We start from the raw sequence: 13,319 nt of genomic DNA on the forward strand, positions 1-13,319 counted from the left end.
GGCTTTAAGCTAAGGCTAAATATGAGATTAAGTTAATAACAATTTTTACGATATTTACGTACAGAAATTGAAGTTGTATAACTTTTGCGTTGGAAATTAATTTCACCAAAATCAGGTTCTTTAAATGGCGCAATACATATTATCTATATCAAATAAGCTTTGGCGCTTTATTCATAAGTAACCATGAAACACCAAAGAGGCAACTGGTTGGACTATTTATTTTTGCGCCTTGTGACACAAGTTTCCTAGCTTCTTCCACAGTATACGCAACCACTTCGATTATCTCAGAGTCGACACCGCCACCTTTGGTAGCACGATCATCATCCGTTACTTCACAATAGTATAATGCTTGTAAAGCGCCAGAGGAACCAGCCCGGATCTATTAAATAATACAAAATATAAAAATATATGTAAACGGCGTTGAATAAGATATTAATATATACATATATATCTACGTGGTGGTGGACAATGACTTCCAAATATATCCAGAAGCTTAGTAAGGGTTAAGATTTCCAGGTGTGTTTATTTATTTATAAGTAATACAATTATAAATAATTATACTACTTTAAGAAGGACGCTATTTACCAAGATTATCGGCGGGATGGCCTAGAAGGTTTCATGTGGTAAACCAAATCGTTCCCGTGACGGTGCTTGTCACCGCGACGTAGCGAATCTGCATCCGGCAAAGGACCGTCAACATCGATAACACTCCCCGAGCCACAAGCGGGAAGTGTCCTTATCGCTACAACAAACAACAACTAATGACTATACTGAGTAAATAGTGCTTCTACAATCAGAACAGCTTGCTTAAGGAAGTTTTTTTTCGAGACTATGATAACATTTGCAACTTCACATATGCTCCTGATATAACGAGAGTTTAAGAACATTCCAAAAGCTTTTTCATCTTCTCTGGACACCGTCCATAATTCCGACCCACATACCAGGACAGGTATGATGATTAATTTGTAGAACTTGATTTTTGTTAGTCGAAAGAGGACTACTCAATCCAATGTAGGCTAGAGTCGAATCCGTCAGACTTCTTAGCCCACATTGTCTTCGTTGTTAAGCCTGGTTCCTAGATAGGTGAAGTCTTCCGCAATCTCGAATTTGTATCCGTCAACAGTGGCGTGGCTGACAGGGCCCGAATGTGAAGATTATTTCTTGGATAGCAGCGAGTACTTCATCTTGTCCTCATTTACCGTAAGACGCATTTTTTGCTGCTTTATTTAAACCAGAGAAAGTGAAAGTCACAACGGATTTTTTAAGGTCAATAATATCCATATCATTAGCATACTATTAACCCGCCGACCAAAATAAATACTGTTTAAACCCCTAGACGGTAGACCAGCAAGCTAAAGCAACAAAATTTACTGGTAAGTTGGATTAACTTTAAAGTCATTGCTTTATTATAAGGGAAGCATGTCATCATACCTGTACGTCATAACTTCTTCAATACGTTCAGCTGGCACATCATAGCCACATTTTTCCAGCACTTCTTCACGTACGATCTCACGCCGACTTATATTGTGACACGTATTTTGGGCGGAAATTGTTGTAGGTTTACTTCAGCAAGATTACCCCCACTGGAGGTAATTAGACTATGAAAAACAGCTGAAGAGAAATTAAATTATAATTAGGTATTATATTAATTTGTTGTCTTCAAAACCAGCTTTATTATTTTTGTAAAATGTATATTTTACAAGTTATATCGCATATATGTATGTATGTTTTTCCTGAGCTAACTTTTCTAAGTTCATTCAACAAAAGATACATTGGAAGAATTCACAGAGTTGTAACATTTTTCATCAATTTCTGAAATCTCCTACAGTCAAATGTTCAAACTCCGCATTTTTCACGTTGTACTCTAATATTTTAACCTAAACTAAAATATCTACAAAATCAATTGATCTGAACCGCTTTTGCATTTCTTACAGTTTCGCTGATTAATTACACAAAATTTATAAAAGGCAAATAAAAATATAAAACTTAACTAATTGACCGTAAAATCGTTGTCAACGCGCATAATTTAAATATTTGCATAATCATTTTAAGGCAATTTCGGAATATCATACTAAACAAATTTAGTTTACAAGAAATATTTATTATAATTCCAAACAAATTTTATTTCGGTATTAATTGCGACCTTTCAATGACAATTAATCAAATTTGCCTTTAAATTGACAAAGAAACCGCAAATATGAGAAACCAAAAGAGAAGCTAAAACAGAAGCTAAACAGGAACTGACACAGAAACTTAAACTGACATATAAAACTAAAACAGATACACAGAAACTAAACAAGAACTGAAAAGAAATTGAAACAAAAAAACTAAAACAGATGTTGAAACAGAAAGTAAACACGGACTGAAAATAAACTGAAACAGAAACTGAAAATTTGACAGAAAAACTAAAACAGATACTGAAACAGAAACTAAACAAGAACTCAAGAGAAACTGAAACAGAAAAACTAAAACATATATTGAAACAGAAACTAAACAGAAACTGAAAATAAACTGAAACTGAAGCTGAAAGAGACTGAAAAAGAAACTAAACAGTAACAGAAAAGAAACTGAAACAGAAAAAATTAAACAGATATTGAAACAGATACTAAACAGGAACAGAAAATAAACTGAACCAGAAACTGAAACTGAGACAGACAACCTAAAACAGATACTGAACCAGAAACTAAACAGTAACTGAAAAGAAACTGAAAAAAAAACTGAGACAGAAACAGTGAAATAGAAACCGGAATAAGCGAGAAATCAGAGCAAAATGAAACCAAGGATAAAGAAAAGCTAAGGCATAAACTGAAACAGAAACGGAAACAAGAATAGGAGGGAGGAGGAACAAAAATTGAACAGAAGTCGAAACAGAAGAGCCGACACATAAACTTAAGCGATTCCAAACATTTAATCGAAATCAAACCAGAACAGAAACTAACAAAGACTGAAAACTTTGTCAGAAAACAGAAACTGAAACAAAAACTGAAACTGAGACAGAAACTAAAACAGAAATTGAAACAAAAGCTGAAACTGTGACAGAAAGAAAAACAGATAAAAAATAAATAAATAAAAATTTTCTTCTAATTGAAAAACCTTATTTCTAATATTTTGTTGTTGCTTTGCCCCGGGTGTGAACCCAGGGTATTCGGTGTGGTAGGCGGAGTACGCTACCATCACACCACGGTCGCCGCCATAAAAACAGATACTGAAACAGAAATTGAAACAAAAACTGAAACTGAGACAGAAACTAAAACAGATATTGAAACAGAAACTGAAAGAGAAACTGAAACAGTGAAATAGAAACCGAAATAAAGGAGAAATCAGAGAAAATTGTGAAAAAGAAACCAAAGATAAAGAAACACCAAAACATAAACAAAAACAGAAACAATTGTAGAAGAGAAGCCGGAAAAAAAATTTAGAACAAGTCGAAATAGCAAATTCGGCACATAAACTGAAACGGTTCCAAACTATAATAGTGTAACGAATTTCCTGCAAATCCTCTTATTTGCCCTTTTTCTAAGTTCGTATCACTAAACTGTTGAATAAATAACTCCAATATTGAATAATGGAAAAATGGCCTTTATTAAAGTACTTCACAATAACACTTATACTTCGCAACTAGCTGGCTTAATAACCAAACTGATAGGTTAAATAAAACTGACTTTCAAAATAATACTGCTCTTGCTCGCTAGATAGCGTCTTAATCGAAACTGCTTGATAGCTCAAATCAAACTGAATTCCAGCGCCTCTAAATTTGCTGCCTTTTATACTCTCTGATTTCAACGTTCGCATCTTCTAGGTGCTTCCATTTGCAGAATCTACTAATTGCCATTAGCTCTCAACTTCTCAGCTGTAACTACAATTGCACGATTTTATAGCTTCTCTCATTGCATACTTTCAGGAGTATCTCAGATATATGCATGTGTTTTTGCTTTGATTCTCCGCTGCTCGTATACCTACATGGTACATATGTGTAGACGCAATTATTGTTTCGTTTATGTAGATACATAATGATTGAATTATTGATGTGAATTCACGTCACTGCTTAGCATCGGCTTAGAGATATCAGCACCCCTTAGTTTTGCTAATATTCGTAACATTGCCCTCCACCTAAGTCTGATCGTCCCGATCAGACAAATCTCTCGATCTAAACGCTGCTAGCATCGCCAAATGTAACACTCTTCTATTTCGTGATTTCCCAATTGCTTGTATGCGGTAGATGACATCACTGATCGTCTTCACAACGCTGTACGGGCCTTCCCAACTGCACCGATATTTGGATGGAACACCTTTCCGCCGGTGAGGGTTGTATGGCAGTACCAAATCTCCCTCCAAGAAACCTTCCGAATTTTTGTTCTCATTGTACCTGCGTTTCATCTTACTACTCATTATTCTTGATCGTTCCCTCGCACCCTGTTGTTTCGCCAATGAACATCTTCGCAGAGCTTGCACTTGACGGATTGAATTTGCATCATCATTATCGTCTGGACGTCTCACATCAGTAGTGCGCGCTGGCTTGAAACCATCCTTGCATTCTTTCTGAAAAATTCTTTCAGTTGTTTTAGTGCGTCGACTACGGTTTGGCGATGCCGGTCTTTTTCTCGCAGGTACTTTTAATTTCGCTTTATTTGGCCCATTCGATCCATCAACCTTTTCTTCTGACTTTCATGGCCTCTGTCGAGTCTTCCCCACCATTACTCGATTACTACTAAACCCTTTCTCCAACTTGAAGTTAAGTGGTATATCCTGGTTCTCGTAAAGCATTACCCTCCTCAGCATATCGATCTTGATGTCATGGTCAACCAAGAAGTCCACTCCCAATATGACTTCTTCAACGATCTTCGCCACAACGAATTTGTGTAGAACCGTGACTTTTCCAATCAAGACTTCACATATCACTTCTCCCTGAAATTGGTTATACTCGCCAGTGACCGTACGCAACCTTGCTCCAGGTAACGGTTTTACTCTCCTGTTGACTAAATCAGATCAAATCAAGGAATGAGATGCGCCCGTATCTATAGTCAGTACACGCTCCTTGCCATCCACATTCCCTCTGACGGTAAGGCTGCTTGATTTCCTTCCAATTTGCGACACAGATATCACAGGACATTCAATAGCTGGATCTAGCTCTCGATCTCTACCTCTTACTCGCTCTTGCTCATCTCCTCCAGCTTTGCGTTTACGGCCACCCACATTGTTGGAACTATTAGGACCAAGATCGCAATGACGTGCAATGTGACCGGACTACCCGCATTTGAAGCACTCGATAACTTTTTCACTCCGCTTTTGCGATCCTTTCAGCGCCTCCAATATTGCGTCTACCCACTCTGGCCTTCCACTTCCACGCGAAGAGCTTTGTACGCTGGCTTACTCAAAAGTGAGGCTGTTTCCTGAGTCAGTGCATGCGATACCGTTTCAACAAATGTTAGTTTTGGATCCGCATATGTAGCCCGCTTCGTTTCCACATCTCGCGTGCCATTTATGAAGCTCTGGATTTTTACCCTTTCAGTGTATTCCACGGGTGCGTCCGCATTTGCAAGATGAGCCAATCTTTCAATACCTGAAGCAAACTCCTGCATTGTCTCATTTGCTTTTTGTTAGCGGTTTTGCAACTCAATTTGAAATATCTGTTTCCTATGCTCGCTTCCGTAACGTCTCTCTAAAGCGCTCATCGATGTTTCGTAGTTGTTCCGCTCGTACTCTGGGATGGTCTGTATGGTTTCCGTAACTGGTCCTTTTAAAGCTACGAGCAATGCAGCAACTTTATCTGCAGCATTCCAGTTGTTCACTGTTGCGGTCTTCTCAAATTTTAGCTTAAAGACCTGGAAAGGAAGAGAACCGTCAAAGGATGGTGTTTTTATCTTTGGATTACTCGTTGAAACTGCTGGGCGATTTAGTTGCAACTGCTCGATACGTCCTCTCAAAGCATCCATCTCGGCCTCGATGTTTTCTTCAAACTGTAAAATTTTTGTGTCTTGCGCCTCCAACTTCGAGGAAAGACGTCCTTCTTGCTCTTCCAGTTGAGCAGAGATCTGCGATGATATCTGTGCTGAAATTTGCGCCGACATTTCGGATATCCGTGCCTCTTGTGCTTCCATCTTCGCTGTTATACGGTTCTCCTGCGATTCCAGCTGAGACGACATTTGCGACGACATTTCGGATATACGCGTTTCTTGTACTTCCATCTTGGATGTTAAACGTGTCTCCTGCGATTCCAGCTGAGATGACATTTGCGACGACATTTCGGATATACGCGTTTCTTGTGCTTCCATCTTGGATGTTATGCGTGTCTCCTGCGATTCCAGCTGGGATGCCAATTGCGAAGACATTGATGCTACTCTCGATGTTTGTGCAGATATTGCAGCCAATATCATGTTCAAGTCTGCGCTGGTAACCGTCTGCGATGTTTCGTTTTTCTCTTCAATTTTTGTTATCTCCTCGCCATCAAGATGAAAGATATACTCTTCCACATGAATTCCTTCTGCTTCCATTGCCTCTCGTAGCCGTGCCTGAAGTTCGAGTTTAACGCCGCTTGTATTCAATCCACGGCTCTCCAACTCCTTCTTCAGTTGCTGGGTTTTCAATTCACTGAACTTTGCCATGTCCTTGTTGTCCTCTGGAATTTATTCAACAATTCCTCTTCTGACACCAATTGGAATTTGCTGCAAATCCTCTTATTTGCCCTTTTTCTAAGTTCGTTTCACTAAACTGTTGAATAAATAACTCCAATATTGAATAATGAAAAACGGCCTTTATTAAATTACTTCACAATAACACTTATACTTCGCAACTAGCTGGCTTAATAACCAAACTGATAGGTTAAATGAAAACTGACTTTCAAAATAATACTGCTCTTGCTCGATAGATAGCGTCTTAATCGAAACTGCTTGATATCTCAAATCAAACTGAATTCCAGCGCCTCTACATTTGGTGCCTTTTATACTCTCTGATTTCAACGCTCGCATCTTCTAGGCGCTTCCAATTCCAGAATCTACTAATTGCCATTAGCTCTCAAACTTCTCAGCTGTAACTACAATTGCACGATTTTATAGTTTCTCTCATTGCATACTTTCAGGAGTATCTCAGATATATGCATGTGTTTGTGCTGTGATTCTCCGCTGCTCGTATACGTACATGGTACGTATGTGTAGACGCAATTATTGTTTCGTTTATGTAGATACATAATGATTGAATTATTGATGCGAATTCACGTCACTGCTTAGCATCGACTTAGAGATAGCAGCACTCCTTAGTTTTGCTGATATTCGTAACAATAGAAAACAAACCACAACAGAAACTGGAACAGAAACTTACAAAGGGCAATCATTATATAAACTTAAAAAAAAAAAAAAAAACAAGTAAGGCCGCGAATGGCTTGAACTGAATGGGGCTGAACAATAATCTTATCCCATTCGTAATCTCCAAATAAGGCGCTGTATAAATAAGAAATATGTACATACCTAAACGATTTTAAGATAAATATAAAAAAATGGCAAATAACCCCCTTATCTGAACGATCGGTTGTATGGTATATATATTATATACAGCTTCGATCGAAATGATTTTTCATGCAATCTTCTATGATATATTAGAATAAATATCACCAATTTTAACGTTTTTATATTGGAAATTAGGGAGAAATTGCCAAAAATCTTTCTATCTGAACGATCGGTTGTATGGGATATATACTGTATATAGCACCGATCAAAGTGATTTCTTCAGGATATCTTCTATAATATATTAGAATATATATCACCGAGTTACACGTCTATACTTTCTAAATTGCGGCAGGAATGACCAAAATCGTCTTATCTGCACGATCGCTTGTATGGGAGATATATGTTATAGTAGTTCGATCTCACCGGATCCGGCAAATGTCTAATATAATACAAAAATACATTCTTGTGCCAAATTTCATTGAGATATCTCAAAATTTGAGGGAATAGTTTGCGTTCAAATAGACAGACGGACGGACAGACGGACGGACGGACAGACGGGCATAGCTATATCAACTCAGTTCGTCACCCTGATAAATTCGGTATACTTAATGGTGAGTCTATCTGCTATATTTCTCAACGTTAAAAGCATCGGACCAAAGTTAATATACCATTTCATGTTCATGAAAGGTATAATAAATAAAAAAAACTTAAACTGAGGTAAGAAGGTAAAACGGAACAGAAACTGTAACATAAACCGTAAAGAAGGGAAACAGTTACAGAAACTTAAACAGAAACTAGAGCAGGAGCAGAACTGGAAGAGAAATGAAAGCTGAAATAAACTCGCAACAGAAACTGAAACATAAATTCCTATAGAACAGAATCGGAAATAATAATAGGATTACAAGCAAACCGGAATAGAAAATAAACAAAAATCGGAGCAGAAACTGAAATAGCAACAGAAACAAAACTGATACCGGAACAAATACTGACACAGAAATCAGAAAAGTACAAGGAATCCCAACTAAAACATAAACAGAATCGGAATAGGAGCTGAAAAAGGGACCGAAACAGAATTGAAAGTAACACAAAACTTTATTAGAGTCCGAAGTAGTCCTTGAAAGATAGACCAGAAGAAAAAACGGGACCAGAAGAAACAAGCAAGGAAGGCTAAGTTCGGGTGTAACCGAACATTACATACTCAGTTGAGAGCTATGGAGACAAAATAAGGAAAATCACCATGTAGGAAAATGAACCTAGGGTAACCCTGGAATGTGGTTGTATGACATGTGTATCAAATGGAAGGTATTAAAGAGTATTTTAAGAGAGAGTAGGCCATAGTTCTATGGCTGGACGCCATTTAGGGATATCGCCATAAAGGTGGACCAGGGCTGACTCTAGAATTTGTTTGTACAATATGGGTATCAAATGAAAGGTGTTACTGAGTATTTTAAGAGGGAGTGGGCCTTAGGTCTATCGGTGGACGCCTTTTCGAGATATCGCCATTAAGGTGGACCAGGGTTGACTCTAGAATGTGTTTGTACGATATGGGTATCAAATGAAAGGTGGTAATGAGTATTTTAAAGGGGAGTGGGTCTAAGTTCTACAGGTGGACGCCTTTTCGAGATATCGCCATAAAGGTGGACCAAGGGTGACTCTAGAATATGTTTGTACGATATGGGTATCCAATGAAAGCTGTTACTGAGCATTTTAAGAGGGAGTGATCCTTAATTCCATAGGTGGACGCCGTTTCGAGATATCGCCATAAAAGTGGACCAGGGGTGTCTCTAGAATGTGTTTGTACGATATGGCAATCAAATGAAAGGTGTTACTGAGCATTTTAAGAGGGAGTGGGCATTAGGTCTATAGGTGGACGCCTTTGCGAGATATCGCCATCAGGGTGGGCCAGGGGTGACTCTAGAATGTTTGTACGATATGGGTATCAAACGAAAAGTGTTACTGAGCATTTTAAGAGGGAGTGGGCATTAGGTCTATAGGTGGACGCCTTTTCGAAATGGCGCCATTAGGGTGGGCCAGGGGTGACTCTAGAATGTGTTTGTATGATATGGATACCAAAAGAAAGATGGTAATGAGTATTTTGAAAAGGAGTGATCCTTAGTTCCATAGGTGGACGCCGTTTCGAGATATCGCCAAAAAGGTGGACCAGGGGTGTCTCTAGAATGTGTTTGTACGATATGGGAATCAAATGAAAGGTGTTACTGAGCATTTTAAGAGGGAGTGGGCATTAGGTCTATAGGTGGACGCCTTTGCGAGATATCGCCATTAGGGTGGGCCAGGGATGACTCTAGAATGTTTGTACGATATGGGTATCAAATGAAAGATGGTAATGAGTATTTTAAAAGGGAGTAATCCTTAGTTCTATAGGTGGACGCCTTTTCGAGATATCGCCATAAAGGTGGACCAAGGGTGACTCTAGAATGTTTGTACGATATGGGTATCAAACGAAAGGTGTTACTGAGCATTTTAAGAGGGAGTGGGCATGAGGTCTATAGGTGGACGCCTTTTTGAGATATCGTCATTAGGGTGGGCCAGGGGTGACTCTAGAATGTTTGTACGATATGGGCATCAAACGAAAGGTGTTACTGAGCATTTTAAGAGGGAGTGGGCATTCGGTCTATAGGTGGACGCCTTTTCGAAATATCGCCATTAGGGTAGGCCAGGGTGACTCTAGAATGTGTTTGTACGATATGGGTATCAAATGAAAGGTGGTAATGAGTATTTTAAAACGGAGTAATCCTTAGTTCTATAGGTGGACGCCTTTTCGAGATATCGCCAAAAATGTGGACCAAGGGTGACTCTAGAATGTTTGTACGATATGGGTATCAAACGAAAGGTGTTACTGAGCATTTTAAGAGGGAGTGGGCATTAGGTCTATAGGTGGACGCCGTTTCGAGATATCGCCATTAGGGTGGGCCAGGGGTGACTCTAGAATGTTTGTACGATATGGGTATCAAACGAAAGGTGTTACTGAGCATTTTAAGAGGGAGTGGGCATTAGGTCTATAGGTGGACGCCTTTTCGAGATATCGCCATTAGGGTGGGCCAGGGGTGACTCTAGAATGTTTGTACGATATGGGTATCAAACGAAAGGTGTTACTGAGCATTTTAAGAGGGAGTGGACATTAGGTCTATAGGTGGACACCTTTCCGATATATCGCCATTAGGGTGGGTCAGGGTGACTCTAGAATGTTTGTACGATATGGGTATCAAACGAAAGGTGTTACTGAGCATTTTAAGAGGGAGTGGACATTAGGTCTATAGGTGGAACACCTTTCCGATATATCGCCATTAGGGTGGCCAGGGGTGACTCTAGAATGTTTGTACGATATGGGTATCAAACGAAAGGTGTTACTGAGCATTTTAAGAGGGAGTGGGCATTAGGTCTATAGGTGGACGCCTTTTCGAGATATCGTTAGGGTGGGCCAGGGGTGACTCTAGAATGTGTTTGTACGATATGGATATCAAATTAAAGGTATTAATGAGGGCCACTAGCTTTTGGCCCTTAGATGTATATGTGAAGGCGTTCTCGCGATATCGACCAAAATGTGGACCAGGTGATCCAGAAAATCATCTGTCGGGTACTGCTAATTTATTTATATATGCAATACCACTAACAGTATTCCTGCCAAGATTCCAAGGGCTGTTGATTTCGCCTTGTAGAACTTTTTCATTTTCTTCTACTTAATATGGTAGTGTCACACCAATTTTACAAAGTTTTTTCCAAAGTTATATTTTGCGTCAATAAAGCAATCCAATTACCATGTTTCATCCCTTTTTTCGTATTTGGTATAGAATTATTTAATTTTTTCATTTTTCGTAATTTTCGATATCGATAAAGTGGGCGTGGTCATAGTCGGATTTCGGCCATTTTTTACACCAATACAAAGTGAGTTCAGATAAGTACGTGAACTGAGTTTAGTAAAGATATATCGATTTTTGCTCAAGTTATTGTGTTAACGGCCGAGCGGAAGGACATACGGTGGACTGTGTATAAAAACTGGGCGCGGCTTTCACCGATTTCGCCCATTTTCACAGAGAACAGTTACCGTCATAGAATCTATGCCCCTACCAAATTTGAGAAGGATTGGTAAATTTGTGTTCGACTTATGGCATTAAAAGTATTCTAGAAAAACTAAATGAAAATGGGCGGAGCCACGCCCATTTTGAAAATTTCTTTTATTTTTGTATTTTGTTGCATCATATCATTACTGCAGTTTAATTTTGACTTAATTTACTTATATACAGTAAAGATACCAACCATTATCAAAGTTAATATACTCTGTGAGCTCTGCTCAACTGAGTATAAAAAACAAAACTGAAATGAAAACTGAAAAACAAAGCCTTATCTTAAACCCGAACCCATATTTTTTCTTGTGAATACAACTCATTATTGCCCCCATAGCGTCAATTGTTAGTTTTTGTTAAACTTGTTACTTTAGAACCCCTGTTACGCTCCACACACCCTTGCTGCTAGCTTTGTAGTACAAGAGTATGCATAAACATTTTAAAATCTTTTATTTGTTTGCTTACTTACCTGTCCAACCAGAAATGCGTTCACATGTAAAATCACCATCAACGCAAATTCCACCATTTCGACAAGGATTTGGCGAGCACTCATTTAAATCTGCAAGCAAAGCAAAGAAGAGCAAACAAAAAAAACAGAAATAGCTTAGTTAAAGAGCAAATTAAACCAAAGTAGAAGAAACAAGTAAGTTCGGGTGTAACCGAACATTACATACTCAGCTGAGAGCTTTGGAGACACAATAAGGGAAATTACCATGTAGGAAATTGAACCTAGGGTAACCCTGGAATGTGCTTGCATGACATGGGTATCAAATGGAAGGTATTAAAGAGTATTTTAAAAGGGAGTGGGCCATAGTTCTATAGGTGGACGCCGTTTCGAGATATCGCCATAAATGTGGACCAGGGGTGCCTCTAGAATGTGTTTGTACGATATGGGTATCAAATGAAAGGTGGTAATGAGTATTTTAAAGGGGAGTGGGTCTTAGTTCTACAGGTGGACGCCTTTTCGGGATATCGCCATAAATGTGCACCAGGGGTGCCTCTAGAATGTGTTTGTACGATATGGGTATCAAATGAAAGGTGGCAATGAGTATTTTAAAAGGGAGTGGGCCTTAGTTCTATAGGTGGACGCCTTTTCGAGATATCGCAATAAAGGTGGACCAGGGGTGACTCCAGAATGTGTTTGCACGATATGGGTATCAAATGAAAGGTGTTAATGCGTATTTTAAAAGGGAGTGGGCCTTAGTTCTATAGGTGGACGCCTTTTCGAGATATCGCCATAAATGTGGACCAGGGGTGCCTCTAGAATGTGTTTGTACGATATGGGTATCAAATGAAAGGTGGTAATGAGTATTTTAAAAGGGAGTGGACCTTAGTTCTATAGGTGGACGCCTTTTCGAGATATCGCAATAAAGGTGGACCAGGGGTGACTACAGAATGTGTTTGCACGATATGGGTATCAAATGAAAGGTGTTAATGATTATTTTAAATGGAGTGGGCCTTAGTTCTATAGGTGGACGCCTTTTCGAGATATCGCCATAAATGTGGACCAGGGGTGCCTCTAGAATGTGTTTGTACGATATGGGTATCAAACGAAAGGTGGTAATGAGTACTTTAAAAGGGAGTGGGCCTTAGTTCTATAGGTGGACGCCTTTTCGAGATATCGCCACAAAGGTGGACCAGGAGTGACTCTAGAATGTGTTTGTACGATACGGGTATCAAATGAAAGGCGTTAATGAGTATTTTAAAGGGGAGTGGGTCTTAGTTCTACAGGTGGACGCCTTTTCGGGATATCGCCATAAATGTGGACCAGGGGTGCCTCTAAAATGTGTTTATACGA

General features: G+C 39.1%; 1 pseudogene; it reads right to left on the reverse strand.

The window, feature by feature from the left end:
- Nucleotides 1-245: 245 nt before the first annotated feature.
- LOC137235733 (protein serrate-like) overlaps nucleotides 246-13,319 on the reverse strand; it is a 267,267-nt pseudogene continuing 254,193 nt past the window's right edge.

This window comes from Eurosta solidaginis, unplaced genomic scaffold (assembly GCF_040869045.1).
Source record: "Eurosta solidaginis isolate ZX-2024a unplaced genomic scaffold, ASM4086904v1 ctg00000128.1, whole genome shotgun sequence".
NCBI classification, from domain to species: domain Eukaryota; kingdom Metazoa; phylum Arthropoda; class Insecta; order Diptera; family Tephritidae; genus Eurosta; species Eurosta solidaginis.